This window comes from Microcaecilia unicolor, chromosome 5, assembly GCF_901765095.1.
Source record: "Microcaecilia unicolor chromosome 5, aMicUni1.1, whole genome shotgun sequence".
In the NCBI taxonomy this organism is placed as follows: Eukaryota; Metazoa; Chordata; class Amphibia; order Gymnophiona; family Siphonopidae; genus Microcaecilia; species Microcaecilia unicolor.
Window position 1 is genome coordinate 187,464,754 of NC_044035.1, and position 24,620 is coordinate 187,489,373.

Genomic DNA, 24,620 nt, shown 5'->3' on the forward strand with positions numbered 1-24,620 from the left:
CGGCGGAGGTGGTCCCTCTTCACAAAAGTGGGGATAGGGAAGAAGCTGGAAACTACAGGCCGGTAAGCCTCACTTCGGTTATTGGAAAAGTAATGGAAGCCATGCTGAAGGAAAGGATAGTGAATTTCCTGGAAACCAATAAGTTGCAGGATCCGAGACAACATGGTTTCACCAAAGGGAAATCGTGCCAAACGAATCTCATTGAATTCTTTGACTGGGTGACGGGAGAATTAAATCAAGGACGTGCTATGGACGTCATCTACTTAGATTTCAGCAAGGCTTTTGACACGGTTCCCCACAGGAGGCTCTTAAATAAACTAGACAGCCTGAAGATAGGACCCAAAGTGGTGAACTGGATTAGGAACTGGTTGACGGACAGACGCCAGAGGGTGGTAGTAAATGGAGTTCGCTCGGAGGAAGGAAAGGTGAGTAGTGGAGTGCCTCAGGGATCGGTGCTGGGGCCCATTCTGTTCAATATATTTGTGAGTGACATTGCCGAGGGGTTACAAGGTAAGGTTTGCCTTTTTGCGGATGACACCAAGATTTCCAACAGAGTGGACACCCCGGAGGGTGTGGAAAACATGAAAAAAGATCTGAAGAAGCTAGAAGAATGGTCTAAGGTTTGGCAATTAAAATTCAATGCGAAGAAATGTAAAGTGATGCACTTGGGGAGGAGAAATCCAAGGGAGACGTATGTGTTAGGCGGGGAGAGTCTGATAGGCACGGAAGGGGAGAGGGATCTTGGGGTGATAGTATCTGAGGACCTGAAGGCGACGAAACAGTGCGACAAGGCGGTGGCAGTAGCTAGAAGATTGCTAGGCTGTATAGAGAAAGGAGTGACCAGCAGAAGAAAGGAGGTTTTAATGCCCCTGTATAAGACGTTGGTGAGGCCCCACCTGGAGTATTGTGTTCAGTTTTGGAGGCCGTATCTTGCGAAGGATGTTAAAAAAATGGAAGCCGTGCAAAGAAAAGCTACGAGGATGGTATGGGATTTACGTTCCAAGACGTATAAAGAAAGGCTTGCTGACCTGAACATGTACACCCTGCAGGAAAGGAGGAACAGGGGTGATATGATACAGACGTTCAAATATTTGAAAGGTATTAATCCGCAAACGCACCTTTTCCGGAGATGGGAAGGCGGTAGAACGAGAGGACATGAAATGAGATTGAAGGGGGGCAGACTCAGGAAAGATGTCAGGAAGTATTTTTTTCACGGAGAGGGTGGTGGACGCTTGGAATGCCCTCCCGCGGGAGGTGGTGGAGATGAAAACGGTAACGGAGTTCAAACATGCGTGGGATAGGCATAGAGGAATCCTGTGCAGAGGGAATAGATCCTCAGAAGCTTAGCTGAAATTGGGTGGCGGAGCAGTTGAGGGGAAGAGGGGGTGGTGGTTGGGAGGCGAGGATAGGGGTGGGCAGACTTATACGGTCTGTACCAGAGCCGGTGATGGGAGGCGGGACTGGTGGCTGGGAGGCGGGAAATACTGCTGGGCAGACTTATATGGTCTGTGCCCTGAAAAGGACAGGTACAAATTCAAGGTAAGGTATACACATATGAGTTTGTCATGGGCAGACTGGATGGACCATGCAGGTCTTTATCTGCCGTCATCTACTATGTTACTATGTTACTATGTAATTGGGCCTCGCAACAGAGAGGACATAACTGAGATTGACCTAAAAAATTTACCAACTAACTGAGAGTGCAGCCTGGAACAGAACAAACAGGGCCCTCGGGGGGTGGAGTTGGATCCTAAAGCCCAAACAGGTTCTGAAGAACTGACTGCCCGAACCGACTGTCGCGTCGGGTATCCTGCTGCAGGCAGTAATGAGATGTGAATGTGTGGACAGATGACCACGTCGCAGCTTTGCAAATTTCTTCAATAGAGGCTGACTTCAAGTGGGCTACCGACGCAGCCATGGCTCTAACATTATGAGCCGTGACATGACCCTCAAGAGCCAGCCCAGCCTGGGCGTAAGTGAAGGAAATGCAATCTGCTAGCCAATTGGATATGGTGCGTTTCCCCACAGCCACTCCCCTCCTGTTGGGATCAAAAGAAACAAACAATTGGGCAGACTGTCTGTTGGGCTGTGTCCGCTCCAGGTAGAAGGCCAATGCTCTCTTGCAGTCCAATGTGTGCAGCTGACGTTCAGCAGGGCAGGAATGAGGACGGGGAAAGAATGTTGGCAAGACAATTGACTGGTTCAGATGGAACTCCGACACGACCTTTGGCAAGAACTTAGGGTGAGTGCGGAGGACTACTCTGTTATGATGAAACTTTGTGTAAGGGGCCTGGGCTACCAGGGCCTGAAGCTCACTGACTCTACGAGCTGAAGTAACTGCCACCAAGAAAATGACCTTCCAGGTCAAGTACTTCAGATGGCAGGAGTTCAGTGGCTCAAAAGGAGGTTTCATCAGCTGGGTGAGAACGACATTGAGATCCCATGACACTGTACGAGGCTTGACAGGGGGCTTTGACAAAAGCAAACCTCTCATGAAGCGAACAACTAAAGGCTGTCCCGAGATCGGCTTACCTTCCACATGGTAATGGTATGCACTGATTGCACTAAGGTGAACCCTTACAGAGTTGGTCTTGAGACCAGACTCAGACAAGTGCAGAAGGTATTCAAGCAGGGTCTGTGTAGGACAAGAGCGAGGATCTAGGGCCTTGCTGTCACACCAGACGGCAAACCTCCTCCATAGAAAGAAGTAACTCCTCTTGGTGGAATCTTTCCTGGAAGCAAGATACGGGAGACACCCTCTGACAGACCCAAAGAGGCAAAGTCTACGCTCTCAACATCCAGGCCGTGAGAGCCAGGGACCGGAGGCTGGGATGCAGAAGAGCCCCTTCGTCCTGCGTGATGAGGGTCGGAAAACACTCCAATCTCCACGGTTCTTCGGAGGATAACTCCAGAAGAAGAGGGAACCAGATCTGACGCGGCCAAAAAGGAGCAATCAGAATCATGGTGCCTCGGTCTTGCTTGAGTTTCAACAAAGTCTTCCCCACCAGAGGAATGGGAGGATAAGCATACAGCAGACCCTCCCCCCAATCCAGGAGGAAGGCATCCGATGCCAGTCTGCCGTGGGCCTGAAGCCTGGAACAGAACTGAGGGACTTTGTGGTTGGCTCGCGATGCGAAGAGATCCACCAAGGGGGTGCCCCACGCTTGGAAGATCTGGCGCACCACTCGGGAGTTGAGCGACCACTCGTGAGGTTGCATAATCCTGCTCAGTCTGTCGGCCAGACTGTTGTTTACGCCGTGACGGCGAGCCCAGAGCCACATGCTGACGGCTTCCTGACACAGGGGGCGAGATCCGGTGCCCCCCTGCTTGTTGACGTAGTACATGGCAACCTGGTTGTCTGTCTGAATTTGGATAATTTGGTGGGACAGCCGATCTCTGAAAGCCTTCAGAGCGTTCCAGATCGCTCGCAACTCCAGAAGATTGATCTGTAGATCGCGTTCCTGGAGGGACCAGCTTCCTTGGGTGTGAAGCCCATCGACATGAGCTCCCCATCCCAGGAGAGACGCATCCGTGGTCAGCACTTTTTGTGGCTGAGGAATTTGGAAAGGACGTCCCAGAGTCAAATTGGACCAAATCGTCCACCAGTACAGGGATTCGAGAAAACTCGTGGACAGGTGGATCACGTCTTCTAGATCCCCAGCAGCCTGAAACCACTGGGAAGCTAGGGTCCATTGAGCAGATCTCATGTGAAGGCGGGCCATGGGATTCACATGAACTGTGGAGGCCATGTGGCCCAGCAATCTCAACATCTGCCGAGCTGTGATCTGCTGGGACGCTCGCACCGCGAGACGAGGGACAACAAGTTGTTGGCTCTCGCCTCTGGGAGATAGGTGCGAGCCGTCCGAGAATCCAGCAGAGCTCCTATGAATTCGAGTCTCTGCGCCGGGAGAAGATGGGACTTTGGGTAATTTATCACAAACCCCAGTAGCTCCAAGAGGCGAATAGTCATCTGCATGGACTGCAGGGCTCCTGCCTCGGATGTGTTTTTCACCAGCCAATCGTCGAGATATGGGAACACGTGCACCCCCAGCCTGCGAAGTGCTGCTGCTACTACAGCCAAGCACTTTGTGAACACCCTGGGCGCAGAGGCGAGCCCAAAGGGTAGCACACAGTACTGGAAGTGACGTGTGCCCAGCTGAAATCGCAGATACTGTCTGTGAGCTGGCAGTATCGGGATGTGTCTGTAGGCATCCTTCAAGTCCAGAGAGCATAGCCAATCGTTTTCCTGAATCATGGGAAGTAGGGTGCCCAGGGAAAGCATCCTGAACTTTTCCTTGACCAGATATTTGTTCAGGGCCCTTAGGTCTAGGATGGGACGCATCCCCCCTGTTTTCTTTTCCACAAGGAAGTACCTGGAATAGAATCCCAGCCCTTCTTGCCCGGATGGCACGGGCTCGACCGCATTGGCGCTGAGAAGGGCGGAGAGTTCCTCTGCAAGTACCTGCTTGTGCTGGAAGCTGTAAGACTGAGCTCCCGGTGGGCAATTTGGAGGTTTTGAGGCCAAATTGAGGGTGTATCCTTGCCGGACTATTTGGAGAACCCACTGATCGGAGGTTATGAGAGGCCACCTTTGGTGAAAAGCTTTCAACCTCCCTCCGACTGGTAGGTCGCCCGGCACTGACATTTGGATGTCGGCTATGCTCTGCTGGAGCCAGTCAAAAGCTCGTCCCTTGCTTTTGCTGGGGAGCCGAGGGGCCTTGCTGAGTCGCACGCTGCTGACGAGAGCGAGCGCGCTGGGGCTTAGCCTGGGCCGCAGGCTGTCGAGAAGGAGGATTGTACCTACGCTTGCCAGAAGAGTAGGGAACAGTCTTCCTTCCCCCGAAAAATCGTCTACCTGTAGAGGTAGAAGCTGAAGGCTGCCGGCGGGAGAATTTGTCGAATGCGGTGTCCCGCTGGTGGAGCTGCTCTACCACCTGTTCGACTTTCTCTCCAAAAATGTTATCCGCACGGCAAGGCGCGTCCGCAATCCGCTGCTGGATTCTATTCTCCAGGTCGGAGGCACGCAGCCATGAGAGCCTGCGCATCACCACACCTTGAGCAGCGGCCCTGGACGCAACATCAAAGGTGTCATACACCCCTCTGGCCAGGAATTTTCTGCACGCCTTCAGCTGCCTAACCACCTCCTGAAAAGGCTTGGCTTGCTCAGGGGGGAGAGCATCAACCAAGCCCGCCAACTGCCGCACATTGTTCCGCATGTGTATGCTCGTGTAGAGCTGGTAAGACTGAATTTTGGCCACGAGCATAGAAGAATGGTAGGCCTTCCTCCCAAAGGAGTCTAAGGTTCTAGAGTCCTTTCCCGGGGGCGCCGAAGCATGCTCCCTAGAACTCTTAGCCTTCTTTAGGGCCAGATCCACAACTCCAGAATCATGAGGCAACTGAGTGCGCATCAGATCTGGGTCCCCATGGATCCAGTACTGGGACTAGATCTTCTTGGGGATGTGGGGGTTAGTTAAAGGCTTGGTCCAGTTCGCCAGCAATGTCTTTTTGAGGACATGGAGGGGCTGCCGTGGACGTCACCCATCAGTGAGAACAAGCAGCCTGCTTGTCCTCGGAGAAGCATTGTTTTCACGACTTTGGGTAATGCGTTCCATTGTAGCGTGCTTATATAGGAGAAGCTGGATGCATAGGTTGATTTGTATTTGAGTCCACATCCCCTCTCTCTCCTTCCCCTCATTCCCTTTCCTCCTTTCCTGAAGTTACAATTGAGGAAACTACACTTCTCCTTTCTTCCTCAAAATGTACCATCTGTTCCTCTGATCCCATTCCCACCCACCTTCTTAATGCCATCTCTCCTGCTCTTATTCCTTTTATCTGTCACATTCTCAACCTCTCACTTTCCACTGCGACTGTCCCTGCTGCCTTTAAACATGCTGTGGTCACACCTCTCCTTAAGAAGCCTTCACTCGACCCTACTTGTCCCTCTAATTACCGACCCATCTCCCTCCTTCCTTTTCTCTCCAAATTACTTGAGCGTGCTGTTCACCGCCGCTGCCTTGATTTTCTCTCCTCACATGCTATTCTTGACCCACTACAATCTGGTTTTCGCCCTCTCCACTCAACCGAAACTGCGCTTACTAAAGTCTCCAATGACCTATTACTGGCTAAATCCAGAGGTCAATATTCCATCCTCATTCTTCTTGATCTTTCCGCTGCTTTTGACACAGTCGATCACAGCATACTTCTCGATACCCTGTCCTCACTTGGATTCCAGGGCTCTGTCCTTTCCTGGTTCTCTTCCTACCTCTCCCTCCGCACCTTTAGTGTTCACTCTGGTGGATCCTCTTCTACTTCCATCCCTCCGCCTGTCGGGGTACCTCGGGTTCTGTTCTTGGTCCCCTCCTCTTTTCTATGTACACTTCTTCCCTTGGTTCATTAATCTCATCCCATGGCTTTTCCTACCATCTCTATGCTGACGACTCCCAAATCTACCTTTCTACCCCTGATATCTCACCTTGCATCCAAACCAAAGTTTCAGCGTGCTTGTCTGACATTGCTGTCTGGATGTCTCAACGCCACCTGAAATTAAATATGACCAAAACCGAGCTTCTCATTTCCCCCCCAAACCCACCTCCCCGCTCCCCCCGTTTTCTATTTCTGTTGATGGCTCTCTCATTCTCCCTGTCTCCTCAGCTCAAAACCTTGGGGTCATCTTTGACTCTTCTCTCTCCTTCTCTGCTCATATCCAGCAGATTGCCAAGACCTGTCGTTTCTTTCTTTACAACATCCGTAAAATCCGCCCCTTTCTTTCCGAGCACTCTACCAAAACCCTCATCCACACCCTTGTCACCTCTCGTTTAGACTACTGCAATCTGCTTCTTGCTGGCCTCCCACTTAGTCACCTCGCCCCTCTCCAGTCGGTTCAAAACTCTGCTGCCCGTCTCGTCTTCCGTCAGGGTCGCTTTACTCATACTACCCCTCTCCTCAAGACCCTTCACTGGCTCCCTATCCGTTTTCGCATCCTGTTCAAACTTCTTCTACTAACCTATAAATGTACTCACTCTACTGCTCCCCAGTATCTCTCCACACTCGTCCTTCCCTACACCCCTTCCCGTGCACTCCGCTCCATGGATAAATCCTTCTTATCTGTTCCCTTCTCCACTACTGCCAACTCCAGACTTCGCGCCTTCTGTCTCGCTGCACCCTACGCCTGGAATAAACTTCCTGAGCCCCTACGTCTTGCCCCATCTTTGGCCACCTTTAAATCTAGACTGAAAGCCCACCTCTTTAACATTGCTTTTGACTTGTAACCACTTGTAACCACTCGCCTCCACCTACCCTCCTCTCTTCCTTCCCGTTCACATTAATGAGATTTGATTTGCTTACTTTATTTACTTTTTGTCTATTAGATTGTAAGCTCATTGAGCAGGGACTGTCTTTCTTCTATGTTTGTGCAGCGCTGCGTACGCCTTGTAGCGCTATAGAAATGCTAAATAGTAGTAGTAGTAGTCCTTTGCAGCTTGGGTGGTGGAGATTTAGGTATGTGCATGTTGATCTTTTTCTGTTTCTGGTTGGTAAGTCTATGAGGTCTGCCATGTATCCCAGGGCCTCACTGTAGATAATTTTATGAACCAGAGTGCAGATTTTGAACGCAATACGTTCTTTGATTGGGAGCCAATGTAATTTTTCTCATAGAGGTTTGGCGCTTTCGAATCTCATTTTTCCAATTATAAGTCTAGTTGCGGTGTTTTGAGCAGTTTGGAGTTTCTTTATGATTTGTACTTTGCATCCCGCATAGATTCCATTGCAGTAGTCTAGTTGACTTAGTACCATTGATTGTACCAAGTTGTGGAATATTTCCCTCGGGAAGAAAGGTTTTACTCTGAGTTTCCACACTGAGTGGAACATATTCTTTGTTGTAGTTTTCGCTTGGCTTTCTAGCGTGAGGTTTCGGTCTGAAACAGGAAGGGTGTAACCTGGGGTGTTTATATTGGTGGGCTTGTTCGTGTTGTATTGGGATGAGAGGATGAGACAGTGTGTATTTTCCGCATTGAGTTTTAGCTGAAATGCATCCGGCCATGAGTTCATGATTTGCAGGCTGAGTTTGATTTCGTTGGTGATTTCTGTTAGCTCGTATTTGTAAGGGATATGTATCGTGACATCATCTGCGTAAGGGCTGAGGCCTTGGCTGGATAAGGATTTGGCTAATGGGGTCATCATTAGGTTGAAAAGGGTCGGTGATAGGGGTGATTCTTGGGGTACTCCACATTCTGTTTTCCATGGTGATGACATGTTCGAATTTGATATTACTTGGTATGTTCTTGTGGTTAAGAAACCCTTGACCCAACTAAGTACACTTCCACCAATCCCGAAGTATTCTAGTATGTTTAGTAGTATTTTATGGTTTACCATGTCGAACACACTAGACATGTCGAATTGTAGGAGAAATATGCTTTTGCCAGTTGCAATTTCTTGTTTGAATTTGGTTAGGAGAGCAATTAGTACTGTCTCAGTGCTGTGGTTGGAGCAAAATCCTGATTGTGAGTCGTGTAGTATTGAGAATTTGTTTTAGTCGTCGGTAAGTTGCTTGGTTACCATGTTTTCCACCAGTTTGACTAACAGAGGGATAGATGATACCGGGCGGTAGTTGGTGATTTTGTTTGCTTTTTTCTTTGTATCTTTAGGTATTGGGGTGAGTAGGATGTTGCCTTTTTCCTTAGGGAAGAGTCCTTGTTGCAGCATGTAGTTTAGGTGAGCTGTGAGGTCTGCTATGAAGCGTTGAGGGGCAGATTTTATTAGGTGGCTGGGGCAAGTGTCCAGTTTACAGTGAGTCTTGGTGAACTTGTTAATCGCTTCGGTGACAATTTCATCGGTGAGCAGAGCGAAATTTGTCCAGATTCGGTCTGCTGGGTATTCACCGGGAATTGGGTCCAGACGCTCAATGAATTTTTCGAAGTCGGTGGTGTTCTGTGGTAACGTGTTGCGTAGGTTTACAATTTTCTCGTTAAAATATTTGGCAAGGTTGTCTGCAGATGGTGCTTCTGTGGTAACCACTGTGGTGTCTAGTAATTTGTTCACGAGTTGATATAGTTTGTTCGTGTCTTTGTAGTCTGGCCCTATTTTGGTTTTGTCTTATTTCATATTTGTATTTTCGTAGAGTTTGTTTCCATGCGTTTGAGTGTGTGTACATCTTTTATTTTTTTCCATGCTGGTTCAAGTTTCCTAGCTTGTGTTTTTAGTTTTTTTAGTTCTTCATTGTACCATGGTATTGAATTATGTCTATGTGAGGTTCTTGTTTGTAATGGTGCTATTTCGTCTAATATGTTTCTGCATCTTTTATCCCAATCTAGGAGATAGCATAGAGTCCGTTTGTGCTGTCCATTTGTTATTGTAAATCTGTTGCCAGAATGTTTCCAAGTCTATTTGGCCTCTCGTGGTGTAGGTTGTATGTTCTTGTGTTTGGTATGAACCCTTTTTTCGCCATTGTAAGGATAGATTTAATTTGTACCTAGTAAAAAAAGGGCCCATTTCTGACACAAATGAAACGGGTGCTAGCAAGGTTTTCCTCGGAGTGTGTATGTTTGAGAGAGTCTGTGTGAGAGAGAGAGAGTGAATGTGCGAGTGTGTGTGTGACAGAGAGAGAATGTGGGTGCGAGTGTGTCTGTGAGAGAGAGAGTGTGTGTGTGTGAGAATGAGTGTGTGTGCGAGTGCGAGAGTGTGTTTCACACAGATACAGTGTGTGTGAGTGAGAGAGTGTGTGTGTGAGACAGAGTGTGAGAGTATGTGTGCAATATACAGACTCTCTGTGAGACCGAGAGTGTTTGAGAGTGACTGTGTGACACATAGAGTGAATGTGATACAGTGAGAGACAGTGTGTGACAGAGAGAGACAGACTGTGAGAGAGAGAGTGTGTGTGTGTGTGTGTGTGTGTGACAGAGATACCTCCCCCCCTCCCTCTCTGGTCTCAGGACCCCCTCCACCCCTTATGCCCCTTCCTCTTATTCTTCAGTCTTTCTCTACTCCCCTTTTCCATCCAGCAGCTCTCATCTTTCTCTCCCCATCCTTCCAGTGTCTCCCCTCTTTCTTTCTGCATCCTTCCATCCAGTGTCTCCTCTTTCTCTCCACATCCTTCCACCCATCTACCCTCTCTCCTGATCCTTCCATCTAATGTCTCTCTCCCCCTCCTTCTATCCAGTGTCTATCTCTCTACCCTTTTCTGTTCAGTGTCCCTTCTCTCTCCACAGCCTTCCAGTCTCTTCCCTTTCTCTCTGCATCCATTCATCCATCTCCCCCTTTCTGTCCCCATCTTTCCATCGTGTCCTTCTCTCCCCATCTTTCCATCTGTTTTCCCTCTTTCCCTCCCCATCCTTCTATCCGTCTACCCCCCTCTCCCGATTCTTCCATCCAGTGTCTCTCTCTCTATCCCCTTCTTTCTATCCAGGCCCTCCTGCCCACCCAACACAGACCTACCAAGTCTCCCATGAAATACGCGGTGCCAACTCCCATTTCCGGCCACTGCTGTTTCTCCTGTTGAGCAGCAGCGGTTGCTACAAAAACAAAAAGAGCTAATTAACCACCAAAAGTGTTTTTAAAAAGCAAGCGCGGCACCGCAGGCAGCCATCAGGCATTGGCTGTCGGCTCTCACGTCGCTGCGCTCCTCCGGGGTCCTGCTCCAGGGGCAGTGACGTGAGAGGCGAGAGGAGCGGCTGCAGAGCAGACAGCCAATGCCTGATGGCTGCCTGCGGTGCCGCGCTTCCTTTTTAAAAACATTTTTGGTGGTTTAATTAGCTCTGTTTTTGTAGCGGCCGCTGCTGCTCAACAGGAGAAGCAGCAGTGGCCGGAAATGGGAGCTGGCACCGTGTGTTTCGCGGGAGACTTGGCAGGTCTGTGTTGGGTGGGCGGGCCTGGAGGGAAAGTGGCTGGGCCTGGGCCCATCCAGGCCCGCCCGTGGCTACACCCTGCCTGGCCTGGTGGCAGACAGAAGGGGGGAGTGGCGGCGACCTTGAGGGGGGGAGGGTGGAGGGGGGTAACAGTGGCTGTGTTGACGGCGACCTGGGGGGGCGTGGCAACGAGGGCAGCAGGGGCAGGGCCTGGCCCAGTCTCTCGGCAGCCCTGGGTGGAGATGGTGGTGCATGTGGAGGAAGAGCTGAAGCTGCTCCTGCAATGTTCCAATGTCTCTCACTGCGTTCGTAACCATCTCCTGATGTCAGGCAAGCAGGCTTCTACTGTGGGAGAGTGACATCAGGAGATGGCTACGAATGCAGCCAGAGACATTGGAACGTTGCAAGAGCAAATTATTATATTAGATGGTCTGACCATGGTGCATCTGTCCATTTAGTATCTGCTAGTATTAGGTTATGGTCTGTGGACAATTTGTGTGTGATAAGGTCAAGTGTGTGCCTTCTGATATGGGTTGCTTGCATATGTGGCCAATTAAGGACCCATAGTTGGAGGAATTCCTTGCAATCTCGTGCATTGGTGGAGTTGGGGTCTTCTAGGTGAAGGTTAATGTCGCCTAGTACTAGTAAATTGGAATTAGTTACGCAGGTGTTTGATTTGAAATCCATGAAGTGTGATTGGCATTTGTTCCAGTTACCTGGTGGTCTATACACAGTTTAGGTGGTCAAGCAAGGTTGTATTGTGGATTCTGATTGAGGCGATTTCAAGTTGGGGTGTTATGGACTTGGTTACGGTTATGGTGGTGAAGTGGGATTAGTGCTATGCCTACGCCTCTTTTTTCTTTTCTGGTCCAGTGAATGATTTTGTATCCTGGGGGGCACAGATCTAGAATTATGGGGTCCTTTTGATCGTGTATCCATGTTTCATTGATGAAAAGTAGATCCAGGTTATCTGACATGATCTAGTCTGTTATTATCGTTGCTTTATCCACCATCCACCAGCAGACCACGCTACCCTCATTTATATCTCTGGTGAGTATTGTGAGAGACATGTCCTTATCGGGCTAGGGAGCAGGGAGGTACCTGGGGCGTTGGAGATGTGTATAGGTTGTGGTTTTTGGTTTGGATTTACAGTTCTCTATTGTGCTATTTCCTTTCTTTCAGATACATCTTCAGAAGAGGAGGGATTTCTACCCTACCCCTCCCCTCCCCCCATCACCGCCCCAGGGTGGACAACATAATGGATCAAATTGTGAAACAGCCCTAACCAAACAAAAGAAAAAGGCACTGGAATACGAATCCCCACTCAGCACTCATTGCACGTTGAAGTTCTCAGGCAGGCCTGTGGACATAGCGGGGGGGGGGAAAGGCACCATCAGTAAGGAAAGACATTGGAGGCAGATAAGTTGGCATTCCACGCAATAGCATGAACACAATTGAGGCAGAACAGCAGAAGGATGGTGCATAAAGGAGACAGAATTTACAATGTATGCTGGGTGTGCATTTGACCAGTACAGATTCTGGGCCTGTGAAGGGAGACAGTGAAAGAACACTAGAGGTAGTCGCAGCAAGCAGAGAAATGGGAAGGGGAAATGTGAAACACGAAACAAGACTTACCATGCAACACAGGAGTTTGAGGCAATACATCAGGCACAGGGTAGGGGGGAAAAGGGCACAACAGGCCTGGCTTCCTAGATACCTGTGTAACACAGAAAGAGAATCAGAGGTGCATGCAGACAGCAGTTGAAAAACAGCAGGGAAAAAGGGCTCAAGAGGGAAAAGAACCACGACTCACCTGCGAAAGTGTGAACTGTTCAGTGGAAAGTTTCCCATAGGATCTCCACCATCCTCCGTATCTCAGTGTACATGTCCTTCATCCCATCGCACAGACCCTTGTACATTTCTCTCACATCTGCCCCCAGTTTGTCCAAAGAATAGCAGACAAGGCACATCTCCCATAATATGTTTTTGAGCAATTTGCCTGTCTTTCAAGGACGTCATCGAAAGACAGCTGAGAAGCCTTTTGTGCCAATTCACAGGGCAAAGCCTCAGGGAGTTCCCCACTTCCACTTGGCCGTGGTTCTTCCATGGGATGAGAACTACCTGCAGGTGACTTCCACATTAACATGAGCATCATGTTTTTACGTTTGGGGAGCGTGCCAGGTGCCCTTGACCTGGATTGGCCACTGTCGGTGACAGGATGCTGGGCTAGATGGACCTTGGTCTTTCCCAGTATGGCACTACTTATGTACTTATGTACTTATCACTGGCTCACTCCCGAACTCAAGGAGGACAGTTGGGAACACCTCTTTCCTCTCCTTCGGCAGCAGGTGCAGTGGGAGGCCCCTCCTGTGAGTATGACCCTGACAAGAAAAGTCAGGAATATAAGTGAGAGTGGGATGTTTGACCACGGAAATTCAAATCCTGGAGACAATCTTAAAAAGCTTGTTTATTGATGAAAAGACTTTTTATCAATAAACAAGCTTTTTAAGATTCTTGTCTCCAGGATTTGAATTTCCATGTTCAAACATCCCACTCTCACTTATACTTGTGTTTTCCCGTGGGATTCTTCTGAAGAAAAGTCAGGAATACATAAACATCATACCCTATAACCCTTCAAATGTATTCCACTGACATGTACTGCAAACAGACAACTCACCATTTTCTGGCATCTCCGCAGTGTCAAAACCATCTGCCAAATCAACCATGGTCTCCACAAGCACAGTGCTGATCACCAGCACTTTGCCCATTGTTAGATGTATGTCAGACAGAGGGCCCCCACCCATTTGTCAGTGTGATGTGTATATTGCGCCACACGTGTTTTGACTTGCTCCGCACTGAACTTTGCCACTCCCAGTACACTTGCTTCTGCCGCTATCTGTGCCCAGATTTTATTTTTTGTTGTTACACTGCTATATGACTATGAGAGCGACTGGGGGTTTAATCATGAGAATTCTTCACAGACACACCTTAAGAGCAGTTCATTTCCTGTGTCTATGAAGTACACAAACTATTTTTTTTAACCTGCCCACAAGAAAGGCATGGATTCCTGCTGGCAGCTCCCCTCCATGCTTACTTCAGATAAAAAGAAAGAAAAAGGGTTAGAACAATACAGAAAAACAAAAATAGCACAAACATAAGTACACCCACCTTTATAATTCAATATTGTAGAAAAAAGCACCCGAAAGCCTATGAAAGCAAGCATGCAAGCTATTAAAAGCCCCTATTTCATGGAAAGAGAAAGAAACAGGGCTACAAACCAGGAACAACTGCAGGAGATGTACACAATACCAAAACATAAGCAATTTGTTTTTGGCCAACCTTTACACTTACATCTATATGTTAGACAAACCACAGACTATTGGAGGAACAAATGCCAATGCAAGCAAGCAGGCAAGCAAAGACAACAGCCTAAAGAGAGAAAAAAAAAAAGGATAGGAAACTAATCACACACATCACTGAACATACATGCATCTTACTCACCCTGACCCCCACCCCCCCCAAAAAAAAAATCCCCTATGATGATAGCACGCACAAATATGATGCAATCATGCACGCCAGTGCAATGAAACACAAAGACAAAAGAGTCCAGGACGCTGAACTACATGCCGTTAAATATACCTATTTTACCGCACTTTTTCAGCAGTTTTTCTGCCCTTTCCAGCATGCTTAAATGGTGTACGCACATGATGTGAACCAACCACTGCACGTGCGCAGGAAAACTACATTGTTGTGAGCTTGTATCAGTGTTTGAAAAAAATGGATATGCGTTTCTGCCAATTTGCATTCGTATTAGCGCAGTTACACTGCGCATAAATTTGAACGCCATTAGCTCCTGCAATATAAGGAAGGCGCTATTCCCTACAGTATGAGAGTTTTCAGCATCTGCCACTAAGTTATCTATTTGTAATAAGAGCCAAGAACTTTTGTATAAGTTTCTCACCGCACGTTTCGCTGTCTGATTTTCTTTTCACATACCCTAGATGTTGGTGAGGATATCGGGATCTTGGGGATTATATTCAGATTTGGTGGGGCTATAGTCAGGTTCAGAACTTCTGGAGGCAGATTATTTACTTTATTTGTTTGGTGCATTTTTACCCCATATTTTCCCACATAAGCAGGCGCAATGCGGCTTACATTAAGTCAAGAGTATACAATTCAATATAGAGATGGCACAGAAAGAGAATGTGACAGGAGGGGAAGGTACACGGGATGACACGAGCAAAGGACAGGGGTGAAGAGCCAACAAATGGTAGAGGTTAAACAGAGGAGTAGCCAGAGGAATAAGCCTTGGCAAATAAGAAGGTCTTTAAGGACTTCTTGAACTGCTGATGGTAGACGGGTTCCTTAAGCTGTCGTGGCGTGATTAGATTAAAGATGAACTTTTCCTGATATTTGCCTCCTGCATTGTGCTTACTCCTGGGTTATTTATTGGGTTTCTGGGACGATGTTGAGCTGCCCAAATTGTGACACTCTCTATCGCACTGTCTGCATACTACGAGGTTCACAATTGTGTCCCAGTGGAAACGGATGTCTGAGATTCTACTATGGAAAACTGTATTGGTGGAAATTGCTGAAATCAAATATGTTACCAGCCTTATTTGGGGGAAAACTGCTGACTATACCTCCATATGGACTAAGTATTAGGAGTGGCACAAGTCTAGGGGTTAATATTTTTATTTTGTACCTTACCATTCTGGTCTTTAATGGTTGTGTTATAACCTGTACTTATGCTGTCCTGCTGCTTTGTATTGATACTGTGCCTGTTATCTCTCCCTGCACTTTAATAAAAAGTTATAAATAAAAGGCAAAATGACAAGCCTGCAATGTTCTATACATTCCCTCAAAACACATTTCCAGAGAGAGGCACCCCCAAACTCCCACATCAAGTTACCTCCCACTACTCTAGATGAATAGGGGAGTCCTGTTCTACTGCCCCAGAATCACCCCCTCCCTAACTGTATGCTAGAACCACCCAAACTCTATATCACTTTGTCCACAGACACACTGCAAGTAGACATTCCATGCAAGTACCCCACATTCAAACACACCAAACAGACACAAACAACTTACATCAACTAGAAACGGCTAGGTCATTTGAAGTTCACAACCAGATGCAAAGTACCTGAAAATCCAGAGAAACTGAAACAATTCTCATTTCCAGATGCTGCACAAGTAGATCACTTTCCACACTGTCAGTGAACCTTTGCCATTGTGAAAGACTCTTTCGAGTAGCCAGCACTAGCTGTGAAATTAGCACGGTGGGCTGCAGCAGGCCAAGATCACTCAAAGCCTTAGGGCTTCCTTGAAGTTGTAAACCAGGACCGTGTTACCCACCAATACAGAACAGAGACCATCAGTACTTTATATTTCCCTAAAGAGAATATCCATAACTGGTTGCATCTTGTTGCGCCACGCTGAAGTGCCAAAACATCCTGAAACACATGAACCAATGAATCCAGAAAAAGGAGCAGTCAATGTTTGCGAAGCTTGTTGGTAGAGCCTCTCTTTATCGGCATAACAAGCAGAGAGCACCACAACACCGCAAGTCTTATTCGGTGGTGGGGAGACAAGGGCTCAGTGCACACGACCAAGTTCTATTGGTGCTGTGGCCTCCCAAGCCAGAAACTGGCAACAGACTCTGCACAATGTGAGGTGTATCTGCCTGATCCTTACTCTCATGAACCCTTCTAAACTTCAAGTTCTTTTGGCATCCTTGATTTTCCAAGTCATCTATTTTGTCATCCAGTCCACTATAATGTCATGGACACTCATTTGTGCATTGGTGAACGGATTCATAGTAACATATTCCAGACCTTTAGTGCCATCAACAGCCCAAGTCTCCAGATAATGCACCCTGGCCCCCAACTCTCATAAGTTGCCATCTCTATTTTGGATAGAATGTTTGCTCGCATGTCTGATTTCATGTTGCAGTCCGACCAGGCATTTCTTTAAATTGCGCCGAGACCTCTAACACTGCCCGCCACGATGCTATCATCATCTGACAAGGCAAAGTCAAACCCAACTGTCCCACAAGGCAGGGCGACACATGCTGACTGACTTACCCAAATGTCGGGTCTGTGCTTTAACACTGTCCATCATCATTGGAAGTTAACAATCAAGCCACCAACATTATGTCCATTCTCACACTCAAACTCAGCCCAATGCAAATAATCCAAAAGAGATTGGACAAGAGATTGTACCAATAGCCTATAGGCAGAATGATTAAAAGAAGATCTTATTCTTCTCAATTTCCTCATAGTATTAAAAGCTTTCATAATCAATAAGTTGATTTGGGATTCAAAAGTAAGATACTCATAAAACATTCGTGGGACAAAAACAAAGGATCCGTATATGGAAAGAGAACAAAATATAAACAAAAAAAAACAGCAGTAGTTGAGCAGGTCGGCAAGTGCTCAGCAAACCTCTACGGTCTGTCTCCCAAATATGACAAAACAGAGCAGACATCTATAGCCCTTGTCCTGATTATGAAAGACTGATCTGGAGGAGATGAAGTCAACTTTTATAGCAACTACAGCAATCGGGAAGTAGGGCCAGTGCATGGCAGACTTCTTCGGTCTATGTGCCAAAAATGGCAAGGACAAATCAAGAACAAGTATGCATATTTTACACTCTTAACATAAGTACATAAGTGTTGCCATACTGGGACAGACTGAAGGTTCATTAAGGCCAGTATTGGCTTTCCAACACCAGCCAATCCAGGAAACAAGTACCTGGCAAGATCCCAAAACAGTACAATATATTTTATGCTGCTTATCCTAGAAATAAGCAGTGGATTTTCCCAAAGTCCATTTTAATAATTGTCTATGGACTTTTCTTTGAAGAAGCTATCCAAATCTTTTTTTAATCCCACTAAGCGAACCGCTTTCACCACATTCTCTGGCAATGAATTCCAGAGTTTAATTACACATTGAGTGAAGAAATATTTTTTCCCGATTTGTTTTAAATTTACTACTTTGTAGCTTCATTGTGTGCCCCCTAGTCCTAGTAATTTTGGAAAAAGTAAACAAGCAATTCACGTCTACCCGTTCCACTTCACTCATTTTATAGACCTCTATCATATCTCCCCTCAGCTGTCTTTTCTCCAAGCTTAAGAGCCCTAATCATTTCAGCCTTTCCTCACAGGGAAGTCATCTCATCCCCTTTGTCATTTTTGTCGCCCTTCTCTGTACCTTTCCTAATTCCACTATATCTTTTTGAGATGCGGTGACCAGAATTGAACACAGTATTCAAGGTGCAGTTGCACCATGGAGCAAAAGAAAGGAATTATAACATCCTTATTTTTATTTTTCCATTTATTCCTAATACCTAACATTCTATTTGCTTTCTTTGCCGCCACAGCACACTGAGCAGAGGGTTTCAAAGTACTGTCAACTACGACTCCTAGATCCTTTTCCTGGTCAGTGACTCCTAATGCAGAACCTTGCATCACTTAGCTATAGTTCGGATTCCTCTTTCCTACATGAATCACTTTGCACTTGCTCACATTAAACATCATCTGCCATTTGGATGCCCAGTCTCGTAAGCTCGCTTTGCAATATTTCACAATCCTCTTGCGATTCAACAACTTTGAACAACTTTGTGTCATCGGCAAATTTAATTACCTCACTATTTACCCCCATCTCTAGGTCATTTATAAATATGTTAAAAAGCAGCAGTCCCAACACAGACCCCTGCGGAACTCCACTATCTACCTTTCTCCATTGAAAATACTGACCATTTAACCCTACTCTCCGTTTTCTATCTTTTAACCCGTTTTTAATCCACACTACCTCCTATCACAAGACTCTCCAATTTCCTCTGGAGTCTTTCATGAGGTACTTCAATGCCTTTAGAAAATCCAGATACACAACATTGACCGTCTCAACTTTATCCTCATGTTTGTTCACCCCGTCAAAAAAATGTAGTAGATTGTGAGACAACATTTCCCTTCACTAAATCTATGTTGGCTTTGTCTCATTAATCCATGCTTTTGAATATGCCCTGTAATTTTGTCCTTTATAATAGTCTCTACCATTTTGCCTGGCATCGATGTCAGGCTCACTGGTCTGTAATTTCCTGGATCACCTCTGGAATCCTTTTTAAAAATTGGCATTACATTGGTACAATATGTGATACATCAGATTGATACTGAAAAGAAATATCAGTTTGCAATATTGTTGGGTTAATCAACTATTGATAATGAATGCAACTAATTTAATCGGTGGTTTATATACCACACGCATCCCAGCTGAAGGTTCAAGGTGGTTTACATCCAAGAGTTACACAGAGGCCGGAGAACATTTGGGGGGGGGGGGGGGGGGGGGGGGGAGAGATCCTATACAGTAAATGGGCCAAAGGTTTCTTTCACATGGTGACACAGAATTACCCCACCTGTGCGGAAAGGGACATTTAGAATTTGTCAAAAAGTCTTCAATTTCCTTCGGAGCTTTATGTAATTTGATTCAGTTCGAGCGATGGTTGGTAGTGAGTTCCAGATCGTAATGGCATGAGTGAACATGGAATTGAACTGGTGCTTGAGTCTTGCCCCTTTTAATACAGAGAATTTCAGGAGTAAGCTATCTCACACTCCAGGAGAAGATTTGGGTTAGGAGCTCTGAGGAGTTTCCATGTAGACTTTGGAAAACTAAACAGATAGATTTCAAGGAAACCCGAGTTCTGACACTTAACCAGTGCAGATTTTTCAGGTGGTCAGAGACACTTTTAAATTTCCTTAAGCGGAAAATTAATCTCACTGCTGTATAATCTGTAGTTTGGCCAGCAATCTGGTGTTTACGCCAATGTACAGGGAGTTGCAGTAGTCTAAGTTGGAGATGACTAGCAACTGTACCATTAGTGTGATGTGAGATCTGTTGAAGAATGATCTTATCAGCCAAAGTTGGCGCAGTCAGAGGAGGGCCTATTTCCAAAGCCTCAGAAGTTTAGAGAACAGTCTAGGGTGATTCCTAGGACCCTTGATTCTTTGGCTACCTGTAGGGTTAATCCACTGGATACTGTTAGGTTAGTAGGGATGTCATTAGGTGTGTTTGTGAACCATAGCAATTTAGGGTTTTTTTTTGTTTTTTTTTTGGGGGGGGGGGTTGTTTAGCTGGAGCATGTGGTCTATGGCCCACTTGTCAATCTTGCCCATGGCACAGCCTACTGTTTCAGAAGTACCTTGGAGAGCTGGTATCACAGGAATTAGCATTAGGAAGTCATCAGCATAAGTTAGCATGTGTTCTTCTTCATCCTAAGTGATGTTAGAGAGAGGTCATGAATAGACTGAAGAGCATGGGAGATAATGATGAGCCCTGGGGGACCCTGCATGCAGGTGCCCAGCTTTTTGATAGTGTGCTCCCCCCTTCCTGAGTAGGATCTATGTTTTAGGAAGTCACTGAACCAGTCCAATACTAGGCCGGATATACCCAGGTCATTAAGCCTATTCAGTAGTATGCTGTGGTCGACTTGAGTAAAAGGCTGCGGATATGTCATACTGTAGTAGGATGATCAGTTTGAGCTCAGAATTCAGCATAAAGTTCTGAGCATGTGAAGCCCTTCCCATAAGGGCTTCACATGCTCAGTTTTATAGCTCAAACTCCTCAGTTTTATAGCTCAAAAAGTAATTCAACCCTTGGGGAGATAGAAAGGATTGTATGCCAGATCAATCCTGGCATCTACAGAAGCTCCTGCTGAATCATAACCAGGACTGAGAAGCTGATGCAGAAAGTCATATGGTTTCTACCACAAAATTAACGAGGCAAAAATACTGAGCTATGCAGTATACAATGAGACTCCAAATTATTGCCAAATTAAAAATGTGGCAGTAACCTGCAGCTCATTGTGAAATCTCACTCTTCCTGTTAGTCCTATCCACCCCCTCCTCCCCTCTGATATATTAAAGAACAACCAAACAAACTTTCCCTGGTGTCTAGTAGTACCCCCCTCCCCACACACACACACACACACACTCCCTCCTTGTCTGACTTCAAAAGGTCCTTCTACTAGCTCCCTTTCCTCCCCGATCTGACCTCCCCTTCCCCAATCCCCCCTCTTCCCATGAATTAAAAAATCAAAACCCTAGTGGCATCTTTTACCACTGACCCCTCCCAAGTTGTACCTTAACAAGAGGTACGAGCGATACCCACTCATTTCTGTCTGATGCTGCCATCATGAAAAATGGTGTTGCCCCCACATGGTGCCTCCTAGAATGCTCTTGGCAGGTTATATGGCAGACTGATCCCACCTGGTACATTCCAGGATGCACCACACAGGGCCAGGTACCGCCATTTTTCAGCACTAGACAGGAAAAAGTGGGCACCATTCCTGCCTTTCATTAAGGCACAACTCAGGAGGGCTCTAGGGGGGGGGGCTTGGGGGGAGGTCAGAAGGTGAATGATGCCACTAGACACAAAGGGTTTGAATTTTTGTAAGTGGGGGGGGAGGAGGAGAGGGACACAGAGAAGGGCATTTTAAAGTTGGTGGGGGTGTTGCTTGACACCAGGGAAAGTTTTTTTTTTCCTTCCCCCCCCCCAAATATCAGGAGAGAGTCAGGTTGGGTGAGATCAGAGGGGGGCTGTGCAGAACGCTAACTAGGGTGGGAGGGGGGGTTAGGTTGGGCTACTCTGACTTGGATCTGGCAAAAAATCTTCAAAGTAACCACACATCAAATATCAGTTTTCCTTCTCTATATTGCCGCAGAATACTTAATGGCTCATATGCATTAATTTTAATTTATTGTGCAGCCATGTATTCCATGTGATTTAATGCCCTTTCTGCATTGATCAGTGTACAATCAAGCAGTAACCACATGGTTAGACTCTCAGTAGTTTTCTGCATCGGCCCCTGAGTCACGCACAGAAAAGGCCAACCCCTTGGATGAAGGCTGCTCTTCTCTATGTATTGTTAATTTTTCAGAACTGCCACGCTCAAACAGTGTGTGAGTCAACATCACACAGCGCAGCTCAACCAAATGCATTGTTTGAATGTAGACTAGTCCAAGCAGTAGGGCAAGGTAAAACAGTACGACTTAAGGACAAAGCCGATGGCTTCCCATTAGTATCCAGTGATGCAGACTTGAGCCACAGTGGCTGCAGTGGTTTTAATCTGATAAGACTTTAATGATCAGGAGGGGGACTCATTTATTAACAATAAGTTAAATGCTATCCAGTTTCCTAGAGCTTGATTGGCAAATGGCATGCCAATTCTGCATGTGGACAAAGGAAACAAAGAGTTGTGTGGACCACCTAATGTATTCCGTTCTTTAGAGGTGGTCAGAGCCCAAGTACAGTCAGACTGTGTGGGCTTTGTTTAAAAAAAAAAAAACCATAGGAAGAACAATTCCTAATTTATGTGGGAAAAGTGTTACACAACCATTTGGTAAACATTTGGGATGAGTTAAAAAAAAAAAAAAATTTGTAATGATGGAAATTAACATCACATGTAACAGAGACTTGAAGTTCACTTCTCCTTCTATCTGAGGCGATTACTACTTGGAACAGCACTAAGTGATACGTTTATGCGAAAAGACTCCAGTAGCTCAACTAGAAGCTTCATTTAACTGATGCTAAGATGACAATGAGGTCCCATGGCACAGGCAGCTTCTACAGTGGTGGTTTCACATGAAGAAGCCCTTTCATTAAGCTGAGAAATGATAGGGGGGGAAAGGGAAATGGGACTTGATATACAGCCTTTCTGAGGTTTTTGCAACTACATTCAATGCGGTTTACATATATTCAGGTACTTGTTTTGTACCAGGGGCAATGGAGGGTTAAGTGACTTGCCCAGAATCACAAGGAGCTGCAGTGGGAATCAAACTCAGTTCCCCAGGATCAAAGTCCACTGCACTAAACACTAGGCTACTCATAGTGGAGTAGCCTAGTGGGAAGCTGGAAGTCTATGCCAAAATGTATTCTAGAGAACATTTGGAGTCCCAGACAATAGAGATGATAAAATGATGCAAGGTGGTGTCAGGCAGATAGTGAATGGGGTGTGACCATTCCTGGAACATCAGATGGAAAACCTTTTCCACTTAAAACAATAGGTGTCTCTGGTAGATGGTTTCCTTGAAGCAACTACTATATTCCGAATAATCTAAGGTTACTGGAGTTTTAAGTGCTGCTCCATTTCCAATCTATGAGGGCTAATGATGTCAGGTGGGGATGGAGAAGGCAGCCCTCGTTTTGGGCGATCTTAGGCCACTCTCTAAGTCCCTGAAGGTCTTCTCCATATACCTTTTCTCTGCCTCAGCAACTCCAGGTCTGCCATTCTAGCATTCGGGAACTGGACTCATTTTGAGAGCCAGGAGCTCTCTATAGTTATTGCACACACACAAACCCTCACAAAGATCATCATATTAATGGAACTCCATACAAAAGATTAGATAACATCATCTTGCTGTTGGACTGCTGTCTACATCTTAGTATTGCTGAGTTATCAGTTATTTGACGTTGCTAAGAGAATACAGATGCATAAACTAATAAAAAGTTCTTTACATTTATTTAGTTTATTTTATATTGGGGTAGGTAGAATTACACACAAAAATGTAAGCATCCTTTCTAACTTTTAAATTCATACAGCATGTATCTACTTGATTCACAATCTCCCCAAGTTTTAAGACAAAATATTTCCCAGAAAGCTAATACCCACAAGTCCACATCCCTCAACAGCAGAGACTGGTCCTGTCTTAGCCCTCATTCAGGAGAGAAGTTGAAGAATGTTAGGTGTAAACTAGAGAGTTGCACGGGGACAGAAATCTTACCCATCCCCGCCCGTCCCTGCTGGAATCTTACCCGTCCCCACCCGTCCCCACTGGAATCTTACCCATCCCCATCCATCCCCGCAAGAATTTAACCCATCCCCACCCATCACTGTAAGAATTTAATGGTACATAAAAGAAAATTCCAGTCAGCTCCCTCAGTCTCTCTCTGGATTTGAGCCACAGCCCTGTAGGCAAGGAAGGAATGGAAGCTGAAACTTGGAACACTCTGGTGTGCACATGTAAGATTTGTCTCTGAGAGGTCACCACATGCACGCACCACTTGGTCAGGTGACATCTGATGCTCATGCCTGTGTCAGAGCTGAGGTCTGCTCATCATCCCGGGAGCAAAGAGGATTAATTGTAGCATAGTAAGTAACAGCAAATAAAGACCTGAATGGTCCTTCCTGTCTGCCCAATAGTCACACTCATTATCAATTCATGATTAAATTAACGAGTGTGATATTATATACTTGATTATTGTCTTTCTTTTGAGTTTCTGGAACATAGACCATAGAAGTCTATCTGGCCCTATCCTTATGTTCCAACTGCTGTAGTTGTCGTTGAAGCCCACTCCAGTCTATGCGTCTTCTCATTTGTGGGACACAGATCGTAAAAATCTGTCCAGGACTGTCCTTATGTTCCAGCCACTGAAGTTGCTGTCTAAGCCCTTTCCAGCCCATCCTAAACCAAACTTCCATATATTAGACGTAGACCATACAAGTCTGCCCGGTATTGGCCCTAGTTAATCACAGCCAGAGTCGCCATCTAAGTATTACTTCACACATGCACACACATGCAGCCATTTAAGGTTAGGTTTTTTATAACTTCCATTTTCTAATTAGAGATCCTCTGTGTTCATTCCACATCTTTTTGAATTCCATCATCATTTGTGTCTCTACCACCTCCTTAATGGAAGACTTCCCACATTTGTGCTGTTAAAGCAAGGAGGAAGAGGAGGAGGAGGCAGAGACAGCACTCAAAGAACTTGGTACTCGGTAGATGAGAGG

The 24,620-nt window shown here is 46.2% G+C and overlaps 1 protein-coding gene across 1 annotated transcript in view; it reads right to left on the reverse strand.

The window, feature by feature from the left end:
• EDC4 (enhancer of mRNA decapping 4) overlaps window positions 1-24,620 on the reverse strand; it is a 1,195,039-nt gene that overhangs the window by 814,310 nt on the left and 356,109 nt on the right.